This window comes from Lactuca virosa, chromosome 2, assembly GCF_052849685.1.
Source record: "Lactuca virosa cultivar CGN04683 chromosome 2, Lactuca_virosa_CGN04683_v6, whole genome shotgun sequence".
In the NCBI taxonomy this organism is placed as follows: Eukaryota; Viridiplantae; Streptophyta; class Magnoliopsida; order Asterales; family Asteraceae; genus Lactuca; species Lactuca virosa.
In genome coordinates this window covers 93,374,794-93,401,864 of record NC_136427.1, presented here as the reverse complement: position 1 = coordinate 93,401,864, position 27,071 = coordinate 93,374,794, and positions in this window count along the sequence as shown.

The following is a 27,071-nucleotide window of genomic DNA, read 5'->3' as shown; positions in this document are numbered from 1 at the left end:
ATGTTTTTATGAATACTATGCTTTTCAAAGGACTTGAAATGTAAATTGTAGCTCAATGGGCCAATTTTTGGGCCTTTCGGCCCATTAAGCCCAAAATTGCAAAAAACATGATTTTCAAGGGGCTGAAATGATAAATTCCTCAAAACAGGGGATAAAAAGTTAAACAAAACTATTTCAAGGGTTAAAATGCATTTCTTTTCCAAAAAGGATAAAAAATGTAAAGTTTTTGGAATTTGGGCCAAAATTGTAAAAGTTGCAAAGTTTGGACTTTAACCGAAAAACACTTTTCTGGAAGGGCTGAAACTGCCAAAGAATAAGTTATGAGCTAAAAATATCACTTGAACAAGTCTATGGGTCAAATGTGTCAAGAAAATGGTTTAAGGGCTAAAATGTCTTTTTTTTATATATAAGGGACTAAAATTGTCATTTTGTTAAAGAAAGGCTGAAAAGGTCAAAACCAACATTTTGAACCAGTTATTTTATTGTTAAGATAATTGAATCAAAAATACCAAAAACTGCAACTCATGAAAATAGAAAGATGAATATATGTATAATTCCAAAAATCGTTATAAACAACCGAACGGCCTCGTGCCAATCCAAAAATATCAATCGTTCAATCAAACCTTCCAACAATTATACAATAACTAAAACAAGTAAACATTCAAAACTTTGGGCTTGAAAGCTCCAATAATGCTTGTTGGGCCTTTGCGATCCATTAACATGATTTTGGGCCCAAGGGATAATAATAATAAATGTTATTGGGCCTTCTATGACCCAATTTCATATTAAAGGGACCCTCAATGGCTTATAAGTGCTATTGGGCCTTAGTGACCCATTAGCATTGCTAGTAAGGTCTAAGTAATCAAATGCGAAATGGGCCAACGTGTCCTTCGTATACCCAACAGCCTAAAATAACTCACGAAAGTAGCAGGACCTTGTATTCCGCTTCTCCTCGTTTGTTAGGCTTATGTGTAATCAAAGTAAACAAATTCAGGTGGTTAATCAATAGTAATCAATGTTGTTTGGATTAAGTGAGTAGTAACGGGCGACACCTCTAAGGGTCGTTCGTAGTCTGTAGTTCTAACTAGTCATTATCATGCATGGTTATAACGAATCACATAATTAATTAATCCAATACCATCCGAGAAATCAAGGAAGAGTAATCAAAATCAGTCGTTGTGACGGTATAGCAATTTGAAAAACAATTATATTTTATGTTATCGGAAAACATCGGGTTTTTCGAGGAAATCAATACCACTCGCTTGTATTTTTCTATAACTATAATACCAAACTCTCTTTTATACACGTTTTGAAATCATTCATGCATCAACTTATGGATCTTCACACTTTGGTAAACAATTGTCTTTTCAGAAAATATCGGATTTTCTGGGTTTTATAAACTACACAAATCATTTTTATCACAACCCTGCTTATAAACTCACCAACATTTCATATGTTGACGTTTTTCAAAATAACTTGTATTCTCAGGTAACAGGTAAGCTGCAGGGTAATATCAAGTATGTTAGGAAGCTATGTTTTGAAAACCCTTAAACAACTTATGTTATGGATGTGTAATATTTAAAACAATGTACTGGATGTGAACAATAGCAGTTGTAATGTGTTGATGCATGGTGATGTTTATGTTATGATTCATGTATATTAATTGTGATGATATTCAATTTAACTCACGCGAACCCTCGGACGTTTCCGCCGTCTGGTTTCGGGGGTGTGACAGGTTGGTATCAGCGCTCTGTTTATAGTGAACTGGCATTTCTAACCACACATTGATATGCAACTATAAACCAAAGAGGGACTAAAACAACTCTGAACAAAACAAATAAAACACAACGATAAAACATCTTTACTTGTGCGATGTAGGAAAAAGAACATAATACCAAATCAAATAAAATAATACTGACATCTTGGTTAAGTCGGGACTGTTCTTAGTTGTATTAAGGGGTGGATGTAGCCTGATCAACTACATTTTCTCCGAGGTACGACTATTACATACCCCGGTGAAAACCTCGATGGACGGTAAACCTAAAAACACACCCCTTGTTACCAAGAAAAGAAGATCAACTCAATAATTAAAACATCTTAGGAGTAATAATAGTTTATTCATATACCTCCTCTCAGTCACCATGGAAGGAGAACACCAGGGCATTCCGTTTCATCAGGCCTTAGTGGCCCACGGAATGGTCGAGGACAAACCCGAGGGAGACCAACGGGGAGCACACGGCATTGGGCCCGACGAGTACACGGACACAGACTACGAGTTTGATGGGACCGACGACGACATGGATGAAGAACAAGACTCATGCAAGGATTCTGCCGCATCACCTACCAGTGAGATGCAGCAGGACCACCCCACCCCGCCAGGAAACTCCTTGAGGGAGAATCGCTCTCCGGAAGCTGAGATTGCTGCTCTGCGGCAACAGCTATTCGCCATGGAAGCACGAGCGGTGCAAGCGGGACACGAGAGAGATGAAGTCATTGGAGAAATGACTGAGATGGCCCAGTTGTTGGCACAACACTTCGGTATATGACCTCACTACCGTTGTCCAGCGCTCCTTAGAGTGTTAGGACTAGTCATATCCATCGTTAGTATTATGCTTATATGATCTATGCTATGTACCATCGACTCTATGTTTAAGTGATTACACTACTCATAGAGTCGTTACGCTGCCGAACCTGCACCACTTATGTATGCTCCTTCGAGCAAATTTTCATGTAACAAAAATGCGGATAATATTAATGGAAACTTTTATGTGTTCTATTGTGATGTTGTTATCTGTTATGTGTTATATATCCATGATTGTATGTTAACATGCGGAACCACTTAAGTATACACCATACACCTAGTTTATAGGACCACAATCTCACAAAAAAAAATAGGCGCTCAACATCTTTCCGTTCAATGACAGAAAGATGCCCCGACGACCAACCCATGGAAACCCTGGACCAACCACACCCGAAGTCAACTCAGCTGCATTCCAAGCAGATGTATCTACTGCGGTTACTGCGGCCATGGCGCAAATCCACCAAGGGAACAATGGTGGAGTCAATGGACAAGGAGCTGGAAGTTCGAACAACGGAATAAATCAAGGACCTACCAAGACATGCTCCTACAGGGATTTCACCAACGCCAAGCCACGAACCTTTAATGGCACAGGTGGAATGATAACCCTAAAGAGATGGATGGAAAAGGTGGAATCAGTATTTGAGATATGTGAATGCCCCGAGGAGGTGAAAGTGAAGTTCGCCGTATGCACATTTGTTGACCAGGCTCTCACCTGGTGGAATGGACTTGTAGAGGCCATGACTCTCCCCGTAGCCAACGCTATGCCGTGGGCGGAGTTGAAAGAAATGCTGATGGCCGAGTACTACCCACGAGGCGAAATCCAGAAAATGGAGCAAGAGTTATGGAATCTCACCGTCCGAAACTCCGACATAGATGCATCCATATCAAGGTTTAGTGAGCTGTCACTGTTGTGCCCTGGCATGATCACTTCAGAGGGAAAGAAAATCGAACGATTCATCTGGGGATTAACCTCCCCAATTCAAGGAAATGTAATAGCTGCAAATCCTGAAACCTTCGACAGTGCCAAGAGGTTGGCTAAGAAACTGTACGACCACAACACAAGAAGGGCGAGAAGCCAGTGGAAAATGAAGGCAAGAAAGAGAGTGACAACAAGAAGGGAAAGAACAACAAGAGAAAAGGGCGACAAGGCTCGGAGTCGTCAAAGAAACAACAAACAGTGACAGTCAATGTTGCAACCACCCAAGTACCCTCCACACCACATGCTCCAGCTTCAGCTAATCCAAGTGCCCCTAGGCAGTATTCTGGGAATCTCCCAAAGTGCAACAAGTGCAGTCTTCATCATAATGGCGAATGCAGAGAGATGCATTGTACCAGTTGCAATCGGAAGGGTCACATGGAAAAGTATTGCCGGACCTATCCTCCCCAAAATCATCAACAAGGAAACAACAACAACCGCAACAACAACAGCAACACCAACAATAGCGGCAATAATGCAGGATCAAGCCCCACCTGCTATGGATGTGGAAAGACTGCGCATATCCGTCGAAACTGCCCCAACATCAACAACCCTGGGAATGGAGGAGCAGGAAGAGTGCTAACCCTGGGACAAGGAGAAGCGGTTCAGGATCCCGCTGTTTTCACCGGTACGTTTCTCCTAAACCACACTTATGCATGTATCCTATTTGATACCGGGGCAGAACGAACTTTTGTGAGTAATAAGTTCAAACACTTGTTAAAACAACAACCCCAGAAGCTTAATGAAACCTTTACGGTGGAAATGGCTAATGGGAAAACAGAATCCACTGGGGAAATCTACAACGGATGTACCCTGACCTTGAACCATCATGTCTTTCAAATAAACTTAATGCCTGTTTCCATTAGGAGTTTTGATGTGATTATCGGCATGGACTGGTTAAGCCCGCACCATGCTGAAATTATGTGTCACGAGAAGGCCGTTCGCCTTCACCTCCCAAATCACGAAAACCTAATTATATACGGAGACAAACCCAACACGAACCTTCGTCTTATCTCGTGCATTAAGGCACAGAAGTATCTACGAAAGAAGGACTTGACGTTTCTAGCTCATATAGTGGATAAGTCCAAACAAGAGATCAATATTCGAAACATCCCTGTGGCTTGCGATTTCCCGGATGTATTTCCTGAAGACCTTCCGGGGATACCCCCAGAAAGACAAGTCGAATTTCGAATTGATCTAGTGTCAGGAGCTACTCCTATCGCCAAATCACCCTACAGATTGGCTCCTGCGTAAATGCAAGAGTTGTCCAGTCAACTCAGCGAGCTTTTGGACAAAGGATTCATCCGACCCAGTTTCTCACCTTGGGGAGCTCCGGTCCTCTTTATTAAGAAGAAAGACGGTACATTTAGGATGTGTATTGACTATAGGGAACTTAATAAGCTCACTATCAAAAACCGCTATCCACTTCCGAGAATCGACGATCTATTTGACCAACTCTAAGGAGCAAGTTACTTCTCTAAGATAGACCTGCGATCCGGATACCACCAGCTCAAAGCCCGGGAGGAGGATATCCCCAAAACCGCCTTCCGAACTCGTTATGGACATTATGAATTTGTCGTAATGCCCTTCGGTGTAACGAATGCCCCTGCCGCATTCATGGATCTAATGAATTGAATCTGCCGACCATTCCTTGACAACTTTGTCATCGTTTTCATCGACGATATCCTCGTCTATTCTTGAAGCGAAGAAGAACACGGCCGACATATCCGACAAATCCTAGAAACCCTGCGAACCGAAAAGTTATACGCAAAACTCTCTAAGTGTGAGTTTTGGATCCGTAGTGTGAACTTTTTAGGTCATGTTGTTAGTCAAGAAGGGATACATGTGGATCCTTCTAATATCAAAGCCGTTGAAGGATGGGCGATCCCAACAACACCCACCGAAATTCGTCAATTCTTAAGTCTTGCACGCTACTACAGGAGGTTCATTCAGAACTTCTCCAAAAAAGCCAAGCCACTTACCTTGCTTACGCAAAAGGGCGTACCCTTTGAATGGACGGATAAGCAAGAAGCTGCATTTCGGACTATGAAGCAAGCACTCTACAGTGCACCGAAACTATCACTACCGGAAGGAACAGAAGACTTTATAGTTTACTGTGATGCGTCGAATCAAGGTTTAGGCTGTGTACTCATGCAGCGTGGAAAGGTAATAGCTTATGCGTCCCGGCAACTAAAGACACATGAGGTGAATTATACCACCCATGATCTTGAATTAAGAGCTGTGGTCTTCGCCCTGAAAATTTGGAGGCACTACCTTTATGGTACCAAGTGCACCATTTTCACCGACCACAAGAGTCTCCAGCACATTTTAAATCAAAAGGAGTTAAACATGAGACAACGAAGATGGGTTGAATTGCTGAACGATTACGAGTGTGAAATCAAGTACCACTCAGGTAAAGCTAACGTAGTAGCTGATGCCTTGAGTCGGAAGGATTAATCGAATCGTCGTTTGAAGACTATCTCCATAACCATCCAATCCCACATGACCTAACAAATCAGAGCAGCCCAGTTGGATGCCATGAAGGCAGAAAACAGGACGAGCGAAGCGCTACGTGGAATGGAAAAGAATTTCGAAGTGAAGGAGGACGGAGCATATTACTTCATGAATCGCATTTGGGTCCCTAAACATGGGGGATTCAGAGAAGAAGTCATGAATGAAGCCCACAAGACGCGATACTCCATCCATCCGGGTTCAGATAAAATGTACCTGGATGTCAAGCAACATTATTGGTGGCCTAACATGAAGGCAGAGATTGCGACTTACGTTAGCAAATGCCTCACATGTGCTAAGGTAAAGGTGGAATACCAGAAGCCCTCGGGATTACTACAGCAACCAGTAATTCCCGAGTGGAAATGGGAAAGGATTACTATGGACTTTGTGACCAAACTACCCAAGACGACTGATGGGTTGGATACCATATGGGTAATAGTTGATAGGTTGACAAAATCCGCTCATTTCCTGCCAATAAAAGAATCATACAAGATGGAACGTCTGACAAGGATCTATATCAAGGAAATCGTGAGACTCCACGGAGTGCCCATATCTATCATCTCAGATAGAGATAGTAGGTTTACTTCACGCTTTTGGCAATCGCTTCAAAAGGCTATGGGAACACAACTTGACATGAGCACTGCCTACCACCCACAAACGGACGGGCAAAGCGAGCGAACCATTCAAACGCTAGAAGACATGCTTCGCGCATGTGTGATAGACTTTGGAAAGTCGTGGGATGCCCACTTGCCTTTGATCGAATTCTCGTACAATAACAGTTATCACTCAAGCATCAAAGTCGCTCCTTTCGAGGCATTGTACGGGCGTAAATGTAGATCACTGTTGTGTTGGGCTGAGGTAGGGGACACTCAGTTAGCAAAAGGGCAAACATCAGACAATGCACTAACGGGACCAGAGATCATACGCGAGACGACCGAGAAGATAATTCAGATCAGGGCCCGACTGCAATCATCACGAGACAGACAAAAGAGCTACGCCGATAAGCGGCGGAAGCCCTTGGAATTTAGAGTCGGGGATAGGGTGTTATTAAAGGTCTTTCCTTGGAAAAGGGTGATTCGTTATCGGAAACGGGGAAAACTAAACCCTCGATACATTGGACCCTTCGAGATTCTTGCCCGAATAGGTCCAGTGGCTTATAGACTGCAGTTACCCGCTGAACTCAGCTGTGTACACCCCGTATTCCATGTTTCCAATTTAAAGAAGTGCTTATCCGACGAGACTCTCGTCATTCCATTAGAAGAAATCAAAATCAACGAGAATCTCCTGTTCATCGAGGAACCAGTTGAAATCATGGACAGGGAGGTGAATCGTACTAAGCAAAGTCGCATTCTGATTGTGAAAGTTCGATGGAACGCGAGACGTGGACCAGAATTCATATGGGAACGTGAAGACCAAATGAAGCAGAAGTACCCTCGCCTATTCTCGCATTCTCAAATCTAGCTTTCAAAAGAATTTCGGGACGAAATTCCCTCTAACGGGGGGATGATGTCACAACTAGGAATTTTGATACGCTATAAACACTAAACAAAGAGTGACATTGTAGTTAAACTTGAAAACATGTATTGTGTTAAATCAATGACAACAAAATTCCTATACAAGCATTCAAATAGTCAACAAAGATTGGAAACCCTAAAAATCCCGATTTAAGTCCATTTTGGACTAGGATTTTCTTATTAGGCCTAATGGACCGATAAGCTTCCAAATTGACTATTTTGGGCTTAGAACTCTTAAATGGACCCTAATTGGACCAATATGCATGAAACTTAATATTTTGGGCCTTATAAGCCTAAAATGAACTAGGATATATTCAATGGGCCTTATTGGGCCATAACAAATTTAAATATCCCTAATGGGCCATAAAACTCATTCCTTGACTTATTTTGGGCCGTGAACCCTCTCCAAAGACCAATTGGGCCAAAATATGGACTTAAGCACAAAAAGACCCAATTCCTTTTCTTTACTCTCCTTCTCTCGGCCCAACTACACAAATCGGGGGGGGGGGGAAGAGTTGACTTTCCTACATGCCACCTCACAATTACACATAGGATATCCATGCAACATCTCATACTTCCAAGCACCTATCACTTCACACTCTCTCTTCTCCCCTCTCTTTTCTTCTCCGGCCGAGAACACATCACACACACTCACACTCTTCCAAATTCTCTCAAACACTCACAAGAACATCCTTATACTTTCCCTCAAAACTTCGAGAATCACAAGGGCTACAAGGAGATCTTTTCTTAATATCACAAATCTTTGGTAAGTTGTTGCTTGATCCATACTTTAACTTCTTGATTTCCTTAAAAATCTTCCCTTAACTCATACAAAATTCGTGATCTTTCCTCTTAGAACACATTTAAGCCAAAAATCCTCGAAGAAGCTTGCTAGGCCGAGAATAGCATCAAACTTCTTCCATTCTTCTTCAAAACCGAACCCACAAACTCAAGGTGAGTTGATACCCCTCTCTTTTCGGTTTTCATAAGTTTTATGGGGGAGAATACAAGTAAAATGTGTAGATCTATGTGTATGTGTATGCTATGTATGATTTTATGCATGTATGTGAGATTATATGTGTTTATGTGGTAAATATGTAACAAAAAGGGAAGAAATCATGAAATCTATGGCATAATAAGGAAAACAGACATGATCTATGAAATATTACACTAAACAAGTCAAGAATATTACCCTCTAAGATTATGATAAACACATTTCAACATAAAACAAATTTTTGGGCTTAAATTGTCAAATAAACAAAAGTTGGGTTAAAAATTGCCTTTCACGGTTTTCTTAAGGGTCAAAAGAGTCAAAATAGTTAAAATAAATGTTTTTATGAATACTATGCTTTTCAAAGGACTTGAAATGTAAATTGTAGCTCAATGGGCCAATTTTTGGGCCTTTCGGCCCATTAAGCCCAAAATTGCGAAAAACATGATTTTCAAGGGGCTGAAATGATAAATTCCTCAAAACAGAGGATAGAAAGTTAAACAAAACTATTTCAAGGGTTAAAATGCTTTTCTTTTCCAAAAAGGATCAAAAATGTAAAGTTTTTGGAATTTGGGCCAAAATTGTAAAAGTTGCAAAAAGTTTGGACTTTAACCGAAAAACACTTTTCTGGAAGGGCTTAAACTGCCAAAGAATAAGTTATGAGCTAAAAATATCACTTGAACAAGTCTATGGGTCAAATGTGTCAAGAAAATGGTTTAAGGGCTAAAATGTCTTTTTTTATATATATATAAGGGACTAAAATTGTCATTTTGTTAAAGAAAGGCTGAAAAGGTCAAAACCAACATTTAGAACCAATTATTTTATTGTTAAGATAACTGAATCAAAAATACCAAAAACTGCAACTCATGAAAATAGAAAGATGAATATATGTATAATTCCAAAAATCGTTATAAACAACCGAACGGTCTCGTGCCAATCCAAAAATATCAATCGTTCAATCAAACCTTCCAACAATTATACAATACCTAAAACAAGTAAACATTCAAAACTTTGGGCTTGAAAACTCCAATCATGCTTGTTGGGCCTTTGTGATCCATTAACATGATTTTGGGCCCAAGGGATAATAATAATAAATGTTATTGGGTCTTCTATTACCCAATTTCATATTAAAGGGACCCTCAATGGCTTATAAGTGCTATTGGGCTTAGTGACCCATTAGCATTGCTAGTAAGGTCCAAGTAATCAAATGCGAAATGGGCCAACGTGTCCTTCGTATACCCAACAGCCTAAAATAACTCACGAAAGTAGCAGGACCTTGTATTCCTCTTCTCCTCGTTTGTTAGGCTTATGTGTAATCAAAGTAAACAAATCAGGTCGTTAATCAATAGTAATCAATGTTGTTTGGATTAAGTAAGTAGTAACGGGCGACACCTCTAAGGGTCGTTCGTAGTCTGTAGTTATAACTAGTCATTATCATGCATCGTTATAACGACTCACATAATTAATTAATCCAAACCATCCGAGAAATCAAGGAAGAGTAATCAAAATCAGTCGTTGTGACGGTATAGCAATTTGAAAAACAATTATATTTTATGTTATCGGAAAACATCGGGTTTTTCGAGGAAATCAATACCACTCGCTTGTATTTTTCTATAACTATAATACCAAAATTCCTTTTATACACGTTTTGAAATCATTCATGCATCAACTTATGGATCTTCACTCTTTGGTAAACAATTGTCTTTTCAGAAAATATCGGATTTTCTGGGTTTTATAAACTACACAAATCATTTTTATCACAACCCTGCTTATGAACTCACCAACATTTCATATGTTGACGTTTTTCAAAATAACTTGTATTCTCAGGTAACAGGTAAGCTGCAGGGTAATATCAAGTATCTTAGGAAGCTATGTTTTGAAAACCCTTAAACAACTTATGTTATGGATGTGTAATATTTAAAACAATGTACTGGATGTGAACAATATCAGTTGTAATGTATTGATGCATGGTGATGTTTATCTTATGATTCATGTAAATTCATTGTGATGATATTCAATTTAAGTCACGCGAGCCCTCGGACGTTTCCGCCGTCTGGTTTCGGGGATGTGACAGGTTGGTATGAGGGCTCTGTTTATAGTGAACTAGCATATCTAACCACACATTGATATGCAACTATAAACCAAAGAGGGACTAAAACAGCTCTGAACAAAACAAATAAAACATAACGATAAAACATCTTTACTTGTGCGATATAGGAAAAAGAACATAATACCAAATCAAATAAAATAATACTGACATCTTGGTTAAGTCGGGACTGTTCTTAGTTGTATTAAGGCGTGGATGTAGCCTGATCACCTACATTTTCTCCGAGGTACAACTATTACATACCCCGGTGAAAACCTCGATGGACGGTAAACCTAAAAACATACCCCTTGTTACCAAGAAAAGAACATCAACTCAATAATTAAAACATCTTAGGAGTAATAATAGTTTATTCATATACCTCCTCTCAGTCACCATGGAAGGAGAACACCAGGGCATTCAGTTTCATCAGGCCTTAGTGGCCCACGGAATGGTCGAGGACGAACCTGAGGGAGACCAAGGGGGAGCACACGGCATTGGGCCCGACGAGTACACGGACACAGACTACGAGTTTGATGGGACCGACGATGACATGGATGAAGAACAAGACTCAGGCAAGGATTCTGCCGCATCACCTACCAGTGAGATGCAGCAGGACCACCCCGCCCCACCAGGAAACCCCTCGAGGGAGAATTGCTCTCCGGAAGCTGAGATTGCTGCTCTGCGGCAACAGCTATTCGCCATGGAAGCACGAGCGGTGCAAGCGGGACAGGAGAGAGATGAAGTCATTGGAGAAATGACTGAGATGGCCCAGTTGTTGGCACAACACTTCGGTATATGACCTCACTACCGTCGTCGAGCGCTCCTTAGAGTGTTAGGACTAGTCATATCCATCGTTAGTATTATGCTTATATGATCTATGCTATGTACCATCGACTCTATCTTTAAGTGATTACACTACTCATAGAGTCGTTACGCTGCCGAACCTGCACCACTTATGTATGCTCCTTCGAGCAAATTTTCATGTAACAAAAATGCGGATAATATTAATGGAAACTTTTATATGTTCTATTGTGATGTTGTTATCTGTTATGTGTTATGTATCCATGATTGTATGTTAACATGCGGAACCACTTAAGTATACACCATACACCTAGTTTATAGGACCACAATCTCACAAAAAAAAAATAGGCGCTCAACATCTTTCTGTTCAATGACAGAAAGATACCCCAACGACCAACCCGTGGAAACCCTGGACCAACCACACCCGAAGTCAACTCAGCTGCATTCCAAGCAGCTGTATCTGCTGCGGTTACTGCGGCCATGGCACAAATCCACCAAGGGAACAATGGTGGAGTCAATGGACAAGGAGCTGGAAGTTCGAACAACGGAATAAATCAAGGACCTACCAAGACATGCTCCTACAAGGATTTCACCAACGCCAAGCCACGAACCTTTAATGGCACAGGTGGAATGATAACCCTAAAGAGATGGATGGAAAAGGTGGAATCAGTATTTGAGATATGTGAATGCCCCGAGGAGGTGAAAGTGAAGTTCGCCGCATGCACATTTGTTGACAAGGTTCTCACCTGGTGGAATGGACATGTAGAGGCCATGACTCTCCCCGTAGCCAACGCTATGCCGTGGGCGGAGTTGAAAGAAATGCTGATGGCCGAGTACTGCCCACGAGGCGAAATCCAGAAAATGGAGCAAGAGTTATGGAATCTCACCGTCCGAAACTCCAACATAGATGCATACATATCAAGGTTTAGTGAGCTGTCACTGTTGTGCCCTGGCATGATCACTTCAGAGGGAAAGAAAATCGAACGATTCATCTGGGGATTAACCTCCCCAATTCAAGGAAATGTAATAGCTGCAAATCCTGAAACCTTCGACAGTGCCAAGAGGTTGGCTAAGAAACTGTACGACCACAACAACAAGAAGGGCGAGAAGCCAGTGGAAACTGAAGGCAAGAAAGAGAGTGACAACAAGAAGGGAAAGAACAACAAGAGAAAAGGGCGACAAGGCTCGGAGTCGTCAAAGAAACAACAAACAGTGACAGTCAATGCTGCAACCACCCAAGTACCCTCCACACCACATGCTCCAGCTTCAGCTAATCCAAGTGCCCCCATGTAGTATTCTGGGAATCTCCCAAAGTGCAACAAGTGCAGTCTTCATCATAATGGCGAATGCAGAGAGATGCATTGTACCAGTTGCAATCGGAAGGGTCACATGGAAAAGTATTGCCGGACCTATCCTCCCCAAAATCATCAACAAGGAAACAACAACAACCGCAACAACAACAGCAACACCAACAATAACGACAATAATGCAGGATCAAGCCCCACCTGCTATGGATGTGGAAAGACTGCGCATATCCGTCGAAACTGCCCCAACATCAACAACCCTGGGAATGGAGGAGCAGGAAGAGTGCTGACCCTGGGACAAGGAGAAGCGGTTCAGGATCCCGCTGTTTTCACCGGTACGTTTCTCCTAAACCACACTTATGCATGTATCGTATTTGATACCGGGGCAGAACGAACTTTTGTGAGTAATAAGTTCAAACACTTGTTAAAACAACAACCCCAGAAGCTTAATGAAACCTTTACGGTGGAAATGGCTAATGGGAAAACAGAATCCACAGGGGAAATCTACAACGGATGTACCCTGACCTTGAACCATCATGTCTTTCAAATAAACTTAATGCCTGTTTCCATTAGGAGTTTTGATGTGATTATCGGCATAGACTGGTTAAGCCCCCACCATGCTGAAATTATGTGTCACGAGAAGGCCGTTCGCCTTCACCACCCAAATCACGAAACCCTAATTATATACGGAGACAAACCCAACACGAACCTTCGTCTTATCTCGTGCATTAAGGCACAGAAGTATCTACGAAAGAAGGACTTGACGTTTCTAGATCATATAGTGGATAAGTCCAAAGAAGAGATCAATATTCGAAACATCCCTGTGGCTTGCGATTTCCCGGATGTATTTCCTGAAGACCTTTCGGGGATACCCCCAGAAAGACAAGTCGAATTTCGAATTGATCTAGTGCCAGGAGCTACTCCCATCGCCAAATCACCCTACAGATTGGCTCCTGCGGAAATGCAAGAGTTGTCCAGTCAACTCAGCGAGCTTTTGGACAAAGGATTCATCCGACCCAGTTTCTCACCTTGGGGAGCTCCGGTCCTCTTTATTAAGAAGAAAGACGGTACATTTAGGATGTGTATTGACTATAGGGAACTTAATAAGCTCACTATCAAAAACCGCTATCCACTTCCGAGAATCGACGATCTATTTGACCAACTCCAAGGAGCAAGTTACTTCTCTAAGATAGACCTGCGATCCGGATACCACCAGCTCAAAGCCCGGGAGGAGGATATCCCCAAAACCGCCTTCCAAACTCGTTATGGACATTATGAATTTGTCGTAATGCCCTTCGGTGTAACGAATGCCCCTGCCGCATTTATGGACCTAATGAATCGAATCTGCCGACCATTCCTTGACAACTTTGTCATTGTTTTCATCGACAATATCCTCGTCTATTCTCGAAGCGAAGAAGAACACGGCCGACATATCCGACAAATCCTGGAAACCCTGCGAACCGAAAAGTTATACGCAAAACTCTCTAAGTGTGAGTTTTGGCTCCGTAGTGTGAACTTTTTAGGTCATGTTGTTAGTCAAGAAGGGATACATGTGGATCCTTCTAAAGTCAAAGCCGTTGAAGGATGGGCGATCCCAACAACACCCACCGAAATTCGTCAATTCTTAGGTCTCGTAGGCTACTACAGGAGGTTCATTCAGAACTTCTCCAAAACAGCTAAGCCACTTACCTTGCTTACGCAAAAGGGCGTACCCTTTGAATGGACGGATAAGCAAGAAGCTGCATTCCGGACTCTGAAGCAAGCACTCTGCAGTGCACCGGTACTATCACTACCGGAAGGAACAGAAGACTTTGTAGTTTACTGTGATGCGTCGAATCAAGGTTTAGGCTGTATACTCGTGCAGCGTGGAAAGGTGATAGCTTATGCGTCCCGACAACTAAAGACACATGAGGTGAATTATACCACCCATGATCTTGAATTAGGAGCTGTCGTCTTCGCCCTGAAAATTTGGAGGCACTACCTTTATGGTACCAAGTGCACCATTTTCACCGACCACAATAGTCTCCAGCACATTTTAAATCAAAAGGAGTTAAACATGAGACAACGAAGATGGGTTGAATTGCTGAACGATTACGAGTGCGAAATCAAGTACCACCCAGGTAAAGCTAACGTAGTAGCCGATGCCTTGAGTCGGAAGGATTACTCGAATCGTCATTTGAAGACTCTCTCCATAACCATCCAATCCCACCTGACCTCGCAAATCAGAGCAGCCCAGTCGGATGCCATGAAGGCAGAAAACAGGACGAGCGAAGCGCTACGTGGAATGGAAAAGAATTTCGAAGTGAAGGAGGACGGAGCATATTACTTCATGAACCGCATTTGGGTCCCTAAACATGGGGGATTCAGAGAAGAAGTCATTAATGAAGCCCACAAGACGCGATACTTCATCCATCCGGGTTCAGATAAAATGTACTTGGATGTCAAGCAACATTATTGGTGGCCTAACATGAAGGCAGAGATTGCGACTTACGTTAGCAAATGCCTCACATGTGCTAAGGTAAAGGTGGAATACCAGAAGCCCTCGGGATTACTACAGCAACCAGTAATTCCCGAGTGGAAATGGGAAAGGATTACTATAGACTTTGTGACCAAACTACCCAAGACGACTGATGGTTTGGATACCATATGGGTAATAGTTGATAGGTTGACAAAATCCGCTCATTTCCTGCTAATAAAAGAATCATACAAGATGGAACGTCTGACAAGGATCTATATCAAGGAAATCGTGAGACTCCACGGAGTGCCCATATCTATCATCTCAGATAGAGATAGTAGGTTTACTTCACGCTTTTGGCAATCGCTTCAGAAGGCTATGGGAACACAACTTGACATGAGCATTGCCTACCACCCACAAACGGACGGGCAAAGCGAGCGAACCATTCAAACGCTAGAAGACATGCTTCGCGCATGTGTGATAGACTTTGGAAAGTCGTGGGATGCCCACTTGCCTTTGATCGGATTCTCGTACAATAACAGTTATCACTCAAGCATCAAAGTCGCTCCTTTCGAGGCATTGTACGGGCATAAATGTAGATCACCGTTGTGTTGGGCTGAGGTAGGGGACACTCAGTTAGCAAAAGGGAAAACATTAGACAATGCACTAACGGGACCAGAGATCATACGCGAGACCACCGAAAAGATAATTCAGATCAGGGCCCGACTGCAATCATCACGAGACATACAAAAGAGCTACGCCGATAAGCGGCGGAAGCCCTTGGAATTTAGAGTCGGGGATAGGGTGTTATTAAAGGTCTCTCCTTGGAAAGGAGTGATTCGTTATCGGAAACGGGGAAAACTAAACCCTCGATACATTGGACCCTTCGAGATTCTTGCCCGAATAGGTCCATTGGCTTATAGACTGCAGTTACCCGCTGAACTCAGCAGTGTACACCCCGTATTCCATGTTTCCAATTTAAAGAAGTGCTTATCCGATGAGACTCTCATCATTCCATTAGAAGAAATCGAAATCAACGAGAATCTCCTGTTCATCGAGGAACCAGTTGAAATCATGGACAGGGAGGTGAAGCGTACTAAGCAAAGTCGCATTCCGATTGTGAAAGTTCGATGGAACGCGAGACGCGGACCAGAATTCACATGGGAACGTGAAGACCAAATGAAGCAGAAGTACCCTGACCTATTCTCGCATTCTCAAATCTAGCTTTCAAAAGAATTTCGTGACGAAATTCCCTCTAACGGGGGGATGATGTCACAACTAGGAATTTTGATACGCTATAAACACTAAACAAAGAGTGACATTGTAGTTAAACTTGAAAACATGTATTGTGTTAAATCAATGACAACAAAATTCCTATACAAGCATTCAAATAGTCAACAAAGATTGGAAACCCTAAAAATCCCGATTTAAGTCCATTTTGGACTAGGATTTTCTTATTGGGCCTAATGGACCGATAAGCTTCCAAATTGACTATTTTGGGCTTAGAACTCTTAAATGGACCCTAATTGGACCCATATGCATGAAACTTAATATTGTGGGCCTTATAAGCCTAAAATGAACTAGGATATATTCAGTGGGCTTTATTGGGCCATAACAAATTTAAATATCCCTAATGGGCCATAAAACTCATTCCTTGACTTATTTTGGGCCGTGAACCCTCTCCAAAGACCAATTGGGCCAAAATATGGACTTAAGCACAAAAAGGCCCAATTCCTTTTCTTTCTTCTCCTTCTCTCGGCCCAACTACACAAATGGCGGGGAAGAGTTGACTTTCCTACATGCCACCTCATAATTACACATAGGATATCCATGCAACATCTCATACTTCCAAGCACCTATCACTTCACACTCTCTCTTCTCCCCTCTCTTTTCTTCTTCGGCTGAGAACACATCACACACACTCACACTCTTCCAAATTCTCTCAAACACTCACAAGAACATCCTTATACTTTCCCTCAAAATTTCGAGAATCACAAGGGCTACAAGGAGATCTTTTCTTAATATCACAAATCTTTGGTAAGTTGTTGCTTGATCCATACTTTAACTTCTTGATTTCCTTAAAAATCTTCCCTTAACTCATACAAAATTCGTGATCTTGCGTCTTAGAACACATCTAAGCCAAAAATCCTCCAAGAAGCTTGCTAGGCCGAGAATAGCATCAAAGTTCTTCCATTCTTCTTCAAAACCGAACCCACAAACTCAAGGTGAGTTCATACCCCTCTCTTTTTGGTTTTCATAAGTTTTATGGGGGATAATACAAGTAAAATGTGTAGATCTATGTGTATGTGTATGCTATGTATGATTTTATGCATGTATGTGAGATTATATGTGTTTATGTGGTAAATATGTAACAAAAAGGGAAGAAATCATGAAATCTATGGAATAATAAGGAAAACAGACATGATCTATGAAATATTACACTAAACAAGTCAAGAATATTACCCTCTAAGATTATGATAAACACATTTCAACATAAAACAAATTTTTGGGCTTAAATTGTCAAATAAACAAAAGTTGGGTTAAAAATTGCCTTTCACGGTTTTCTTAAGGGTCCAAAGAGTCAAAACAGTTAAAATAAATGCTTTTATGAATACTATGCTTTTCAAAGGACTTGAAATGTAAATTGTAGCTCAATGGGCCAATTTTTGGGCCTTTCGGCCCATTAAGCCCAAAATTGCGAAAAACAGGATTTTCAGGGGGCTGAAATGATAAATTCCTCAAAACAGGGGATAGAAAGTTAAACAAAACTATTTCAAGGGTTAAAATGCTTTTCTTTTCCAAAAAGGATCAAAAATGTAAAGTTTTTGGAATTTGGGCCAAAATTGTAAAAGTTGCAAAAAGTTTGGACTTTAACCGAAAAACACTTTTCTGGAAGGGCTGAAACTGCCAAAGAATAAGTTATGAGCTAAAAATATCACTTGAACAAGTCTATGGGTCAAATGTGTCAAGAAAATGGTTTAAGGGCTAAAATGTCTTTTTATATATATAAGGGACTAAAATTGTCATTTTGTTAAAGAAATGCTGAAAAGGTCAAAACCAACATTTTGAACCAATTATTTTATTGTTAAGATAATTGAATCAAAAATACCAAAAACTGCAACTCATGAAAATAGAAAGATGAATATATGTATAATTCCAAAAATCATTATAAACAACCGAACGGCCTCGTGCCAATCCAAAAATATCAATCGTTCAATCAAACCTTCCAACAATTATACAATACCTAAAACAAGTAAACATTCAAAACTTTGGGCTTGAAAGCTCCAATCATGTTTGTTGGGCTTTTGTGATCCATTAACATGATTTTGGGCCCAAGGGATAATAATAATAAATGTTATTGGGCCTTCTATGACCCAATTTCATATTAAAGGGACCCTCAATGGCATATAAGTGCTATTGGGCCTTAGTGACCCATTAGCATTGCTAGTAAGGTCCAAGTAATCAAATGCGAAATGGGCCAACATGTCCTTCGTATACCCAACAGCCTAAAATAACTCACGAAAGTAGCAGGACCTTGTATTCGGCTTCTCCTCGTTTGTTAGGCTTATGTGTAATCAAAGTAAACAAATTCAGGTCGTTAATCAATACTAATCAATGTTGTTTGGATTAAGTGAGTAGTAACGGGCGACACCTCTAAGGGTCGTTCGTAGTCTGTAGTTCTAACTAGTCATTATCATGCATGGTTATAACGACTCACATAATTAATTAATCCAATACCATCCGAGAAATCAAGGAAGAGTAATCAAAATCAGTCGTTGTGACGGTATAGCAATTTGAAAAACAATTATATTTATGTTATCAGAAAACATCGGGTTTTTCAAGGAAATCAATAACACTCGCTTGTATTTTTGTATAACTATAATACCAAACTCCCTTTTATACACGTTTTGAAATCATTCATGCATCAACTTATGGATCTTCACACTTTGGTAAACAATTGTCTTTTCAGAAAATATCGGATTTTCTGGGTTTTATAAACTACACAAATCATTTTTATCACAACCCTGCTTATGAACTCACCAACATTTCATATGTTGACGTTTTTCAAAATAACTTGTATTCTCAGGTAACAGGTAAGCTGCAGGGTAATATCAAGTATGTTAGGAAGCTATGTTTTGAAAACCCTTAAACAACTTATGTTATGGATGTGTAATATTTAAAACAATGTACTGGATGTGAACAATATCAGTTGTAATGTATTGATGCATGGTGATGTTTATGTTATGATTCATGTATATTCATTGTGATGATATTCAATTTAAGTCACGCGAGCCCTCGGACGTTTCCGCCGTCTGGTTTCGGGGGTGTGATACATAGACAAACATAGTGTGCATGCTTGGAGCATGGCATAACTATTGTTCTAATTCAAGTATTAAGTTGATAAAATGAAACATTATACAATGACGAATGAGTAATCAGTATGGCACTCAAACGTTTTGGGGCCATATAGGATTAGTATTATTATAGTGTTTCACTTTGCATGCTTTGACTTCCCGAATAACTAGGTTATTCAAACTGTCACACCCCCAAACTAGAACGGCGGAAACGTTCGGGGGCAGAGGACTTTAGGTAAGTATCACAACACATGAAATATAGTAATCAAAGTACAAACAACCATTGCATTAGTAAGTATAAGTTTTACATAAGTGTTTAAACATTACATCTTCAAGCACTAAAGTAGGTACTGTAGAAGACAAGAGTCGCGGTACGGTACTAGGTACTCTTCTCAAGAGCTTCCGGAGTGTACCTGTCTACTGGATTCCTGAGATTACAAGTTATTTGGAAAGAGTAGATCAGCATTTAAGCTGGTGAGTTCATAAGTATTTTAGTTATTTTAAGTATACCCTAAGTTCTTTGAATAAGTTCACTGGTTTCTCCAGGAAATCCTATATTTCCTGAGGTGATTAACTGATAACCTCAATAGTTTCCCTCTGTAATTACTTAGTTTATACTTATTATATATAACACAATATCGAATGGACAGTTAAATGGGTGTATCTGCCCTAAGCCCACAACCAAACAAGGAACAGGAAGTAAGGCGGAAGTCACACATTTCACTGTCAATCGGACATTACTTATGTATAACTATGATGTAATAACTAAGGAATTATAGAATTAACCACTAAAGGTCTTTTATGTTATACTAATTTACAGAGATTGAATGACTAAGTTCCATTTGATAAGTGGTTTAATCCCATAAACGTTTCATTTGTAAGGCGTTCTTAGTTATATATGTTCTATCGTAAAAACCTTAGTATTAACCCTGGAGAGTATTGTATTATCCATAATACTGCCTTGTGGTTTTAAATGTTCAAAACCAGAAGTACAATACTTGATTTCATGATACGTAGCTCTTACTGTAAGTAAAAGCTACTGAAGGTATATTTGGTTGAGATGTAATTAACTTTCCTTACTGTATAAGAGAAGTATATTACTTTGTAATTCACTGTTTGTTTTATCCATGTGAGTCCTATTAACCATACTAATATGACTGATATGCCTGCGGCGACGTTCTTCAGGCGTCGGAACTGGAATGATATTTGACACCCTAGGCCTGCCTGCCAAACTGTAGCGAACAGTAAAGGTGCGGGATTGTCAGTCCCATATAGATCTATACACAAATTCACGCTCTCCCTACAAGAGATTTTGGCTAATAGTTCAGGACTTAAAAGGTCGTACTTAGATAAGTACACCGTGAAGGGTCTCACAAATTTATTGTTTCAACGAGATTTACGATGTATTATTACCCCGTGATTGCTAACCCTGGTACTCTGTATCGTACCTTTGTTAATGCAAACCCGGTATGATGTATTATTACCCCGTGTTTGCTAACTCTGGTACTCTGTATCGTACCTTTGTTAATGCAAACTCGGTAAGATGTATTATTACCACGTGTTTGCTAACCCTGGTACTCTGTATAGTACCTTTGTTAATGCAAACTCGGTATGATGTATCTTAACTTCTTTAACATGTTGTTCATATATTAAAAGTATTATACATATCTTGGTATAGGTGAATGAATCTTGGTAATTTCCTTTGAAAGTATACAGTCGTGAATCATACTTGTATCTTTAGTTTTGAATCATAAATTATACCTATTATAATTTATATGTTCTATCTGATTAGCATGGTTTCTCATGGGTGAACACCTTTGCTCAGCCTGATACAAAGGTGAAGATACCAAAAGGAGTAACCTTTTGTACTCATATATGTATAATATATATATATATATATATATATATATATATATATATATATATATATATATATATATATATATAATTAAGAAGGAAACGACCTTCGGAAAAATAATACGACCTTAATTCCACATCCAAACAAGGAAAAGAAAATAAGATAATTCGTTAGTCCTAAGCCCTTCAAATCTTATTTATATATTTATACATATATACACATGATTTTGGCATATATAATTTGAAATAGTTTATAAAACATTTTTCAAAGAATTTAATGGAGTTTACATGACTTTTAAGATTTAACATGGCTTTAAGTTATTTTGGAAGTATTTGATAATTCTTAAAAGCATACGGAAATTTTATGTGTGATTATTATCACATACAGTTATTAACACAATTTAATATTGTGTTAAACTTGTATCCCCCCCCCCTAAAAAGCATTTAAAAACCATTGAAAAGGTAAATTATAGGGGTATGAACTCACTTTGATAGGTGGTGATTCGGGCAGCGTTTCGTTTCTCGGAAAATAGTTTGTTTGACGAAAAACCGGCCAAACCGGGCAGAGTTTCGACAGGAGAGAGGATGACTTCTCGAGAATTCCGGGGCGTTGGGGCTTGTCGACAGGATGACTTCTCGACAGGATGGTCACTCGTTACGAGGACAAGGAATATGTCCTTGATAAGGAGCTAAAGGAGCTTGATGAGTCCACTGCTACTCCTGAGGAGGTCGCTGAGTATCAGGCACATGAAAGAGATGCCACCAAGGTGGCATGCATCATGATGGCTACCATGACAGCTGAACTCCAAAAGTCCTATGAGGACTATTACCCTTTTGAGATTCATCAGGATCTGATGGAAAGGTACCATCAGAGTGCTCGTCAAGAGCGGTATGAAATAATCTCCTCCATGATCACTACCCGTATGAAGGATAGCGAACTAATCACGAGCCACATGCAGAAAATGCAAAGGTATATGGACCGTCTAATGAAACTGAATGTGAACTTCCCTGAGGAGTTGGCAATTGATATCATTTTGCACTCCTTGCCATCGTGTTATGATCAATTTCGTATGACATACCACATGAACAAGGAGGAAATCACACTCAGTAAGCTTCAAGGACTTCTGAAGACTGCCGAAAGTGGTCTTAAGAGTAAGTCGGTTACTACTCCTACTCCTACTACTACACCTGTTTTGGCTATCGGGCAAGGCAAAGGGAAGAAGATGAAGCACCCTTCGAAGGGTACCAAGGGAAAGTCCCTTGAAGGCTCCTCATCTGGAACCAAAGGTGGTTCTATCACTCCTTCTGCCATCTCTACTGTCAAAATAAGGGGCACTGGAAGCGAAACTGCCCAAAGTACTTGCAGGATGTCAAGGATGGGAAAGTAAAACCATCCCATGCAGGTATTTACACTATATTGTCTAATAACTCACCATATTCTAATTCTTGGGTTCTTGATACAGGTTGTGGTATTCAAATCTGTTGTAACATGCAGGGCCTAAGAAGAAGTGAGGATGTGGAGCACGGAAAGATAAACTTAATCATGGGGAACAAGAAGGTTGCACTTGTTGCCAAGATTGGAGTTTATACTTTGTTGCTAGATAGTGGGTTAAAGTTAGCTTTGAATAAATGTGTGTACTCGTCTGAAATGGCGAGGAATATTATTTCCTTTCATGCTTTGTACAAACAAGGTTTTACCGTTTCTTTTGATAATGAAGTTGGTAGTATTAATGCTTTCTTTAATAATGTTCTTTATTTTAAAGCATTACCTTGTGATGGTGTGTATGAAGCTGTATCGGTTGTAGATAATTTAGGAAATAATGTATTATGTATTGATTCTTCTACTAGCTTGGATAAAGCATCTTTGTGGCATTGTCGTCTTGGACATGTAAGCAAGAAACGCATAGGCCAGCTCCAAAAGGATGGAGTCTTGGAGTCGTTCGACCTCAAGTCGGATGATAGTTGTGAGTCTTGTCTACTTGGAAAAATGACTAAATCACCCTTCACTGGTACTTGTGCAAGGGGTGAGGGTTTGTTGGACCTTATACATACTGATGTATGTGGACCATTCAAAACCGCCACAAGGGATGCTAATCGCTATTATGTGACTTTTATTGATGATTTTAGTAGATATGGATATGTCTACTTAATCAAACATAAGTCAGAAACTTTTGAAAGGTTTAAAGAGTTTAAACAGGAAGTAGAAAATTAATTGGACAGGAACATTAAGATGCTTCGATCTGATCGAGGTGGTGAGTATCTTAGTACTGAGTTTCTCGACTATCTTAAGGAGTGTGGGATTGTCTCACAATTGAAACCTACCAGGACACCACAGCTGAATGGTGTCGCTGAGAAGCGTAATCGAACTTTGTTGGACATGGTTCGCTCTATGATGAGTCGAGCTTCGCTACCAATCTCTTTTTGGGGGTATGCCTTAGAGACTGTCGCCCACATCCTTAATCTAGTCCCTACAAAGAAGGTTGCCAAAACACCTCATGAAATGTGGACTGGGAAAGTTCCCAATTTGGACCATATCAAGATTTAGGGTTGCGAGGCTTTCGTGAGGCGCGAGACTCATGACAAGCTCGAACCTCGAAGTGAAAGGTGTATTTTCATCGGCTACCCACAAAAATCCTTTGGTTACCTCTTCTACAGACCCAGTGAGAATGTGGTCTTTGTGGCTAGGAGAGGGGTCTTTCGAGAGAGAGAATTTATAAACCAAGGAGACAGTGGGAGGCAAATTGACCTTGAAGAAATTCAAGACTCAATTGGTGAAGGAACCTCAGACACTAGCAATCAACTTGAGGAGGAAATTCCTGTTGATCCAGCTGACGAGTATATACTTCCGAGGCGTTCCACAAGGGTTAGGAACACACCTGAGTTTTATTATGGATTTTATATTACTACGGAAGGTGATACATTTATCAGTGACAGTACACTGGTAAATCTGGATGAACCTAACAGCGCAAAGGAAGCCATGGCAGGCCCAGAGTCTGCTAAATGGAAGGAGGCTATGGACAGCGAGATACAGTCCATGTATGACAATCAAGTTTGGAACTTGGTTGACAATGTACCAGGCCGTAAGACAGTCGGGTGCAAATGGATCTTCAAGAAGAAGACCGACATGGATGGGAAGGTGCACACTTATAAGGCTCGACTGGTTGCGAAGGGTTTTACTCAGACTCAGGGTATTGATTATGATGAAACCTTTTCACCAGTAGCAAAGATTAAGTCTATTAGGGTTATGCTAGCCATTGCTGCATTTCATGATTATGAAATATGGCAAATGGATGTCAAAACCGCTTTCCTTAACGGAAAGTTAGCTGAGGATGTTTACATGAATCAGCCAGAAGGTTTTGTCAGTGCAGAGTACCCCAATAGAGTGTGCAAGCTTGAGAAATCCATTTATGGATTGAAACAAGCATCTCGAAGTTGGAATCTTTGTTTCGATGAGAAGGTCAACGAGTTTGGTTTCTCAAGAAGTGAAGATGAGTCCTGCGTGTATGTCAGAGCTAGTGGGAGTATAGTTAGCTTTTTGGTACTGTATGTGGATGACATACTACTCATAGGAAATGACATCCCAACCTTGCAGGAGGTTAAGTCCTGGCTTGGGAAGTGCTTTGCTATGAAGGACCTTGGAGAAGCTGCCTATATCCTAGGGATAAGGATATTAAGAGAAAGGAGTAAAAGACTAATTGGACTTAGTTAGAGTATCTACTTGGATAAGGTGTTGAAAAGGTTCAACATGCAGAATTCCAAGAAAGGAGAATTACCGATCCAAAGCAATGCCAAACTGAGCAAGGCTCAGAGCCCAAGTACAGAAGATGAGATAGCTGAGATGAGTCGATTACCTTATGCTTCCGCTGTTGGTTCGATCATGTATGTTATGACTTGTACCCGTCCTGATGTGGCCTTCGCTTTGAGCATGGTCAGCAGATATCACGGGAACCCTGGCAAGGCTCATTGGACTGCGGTAAAGAATATTCTCAAGTACCTGCGGAGGACTAAGGATTGGATCCTTACCCTTGGTGGGAGTGATGACTTGAGATTTGTAGGGTATAGTGATGCTAGCTTTCAGACTGATAGGGATAACTTCCGCTCTCAGTCGGGCTGGGTCTTTACCTTAAATGGAGGGGCAATCACTTGGAAGAGTTCCAAACAGGAGACTGTAGCTGATTCGACTTGTAAATCAGAGTACATAGCAGCGAGTGAAGCGGCAAAGGAGGCGATATGGCTGAGGAACTTCATCGGAGACCTTGGAGTTGTACCAGCTATTAAGGAGCCTATGGAGATTTTCTATGACAGCAATAGTGCGGTTGCCTTAGCCAAGGAACCAAGAGATCATGGCAGATCCCGACATATTGACAGAAAATATCACTTCATAAGACACAAGATAGAAGAGGGACTCCTCGTGGAAAAGAGGGTATCGTCAGATGAGAACCCTGCGGATCCCCTTACGAAGGGACTAACGAGGGTGAAGCATTTGCAGCATGCGAGACGCATCGGGCTGAGGGACGATATTAGTTTTACAGATTAGATAGTTATTACTGAAACTTGTAAAATGTAATCGACGTTTGATGATGAATAAAAGTTGTGATTTATTTATGAGTAAGGTGTTGCTATCATTGTCAATTATTTACTATTGTTTCAGCTTTGCATGTTTTGACTTCCAGAATAATAAGTTTATTCAAACTCTCCACAGTCGGTCATATGTCGGAAGTAGGTATGAATCAAGACTGTCATGAATTGGGATTGTAGATGACTAAAGGTGTTTAGCCATAGCAATGGTTGCTACAACATTCATGAGTACTCATAAGTTATGAGTATTGGAATAAACCCACGCTCACTTGTATCACTTCATGGAATTTATCTCGAGTGATCGTGAGACGGTAATATCAAATAAGTCTTCAAACCTAGAGATATGAGTTGTTACCTATGAGTTGGTTGTGCATTGATTGCATGTAAACGCATCAGTAACTTGATGTTATAAAACGTGCCTTTGTGTGCAATTCAATAAGTAGTAGAACAAGCATATGAGTCGAAGTTTATCTGTTCCTTCTAGAAATAGAAGCGATATCTGGGCCCCTCGATGATTTTGTTTTGACCTATGTACCGGGCCCGGTCAGAACTAAATTGATGTGTTCGATTAAGTTCTTTGTCAAACAAATCGGAAACCGGGAAACAAACTGCTGGACAATAAGTAAGACATTGTTCCATGTATTTGTCCGGCTGATATCATGGGAGCAGAGGATTATGTGATCACTTATCTAAAATCGCGCTTCATAGTTCAACAGAGTTTTCGAGAGCTACGATTGCCGGTTGGTTCCTGAAGCCATATAAGCAAATACAGTTATCAGACTTATCCAAGTGGGAGACTGTTGGATAAGGTGTCTAAGTCCATAACTTATTTGGTATATACTTGACCCGACCCGGCATGGTCCATTTGGGTTGCACTTCACCCGAACTATTCATATGGATAACATTATGAGAAGAGTATATTTGTTGCCTACTAATATATTATAAGTTATAATATATTAATATGAAATTGTATTATTTAATTAGTATTGATCTTAAATTAATTATGAATTAATTTAATGATCATAAGGTGACTAATTAAATAATGGGCTATTGTACTTATAT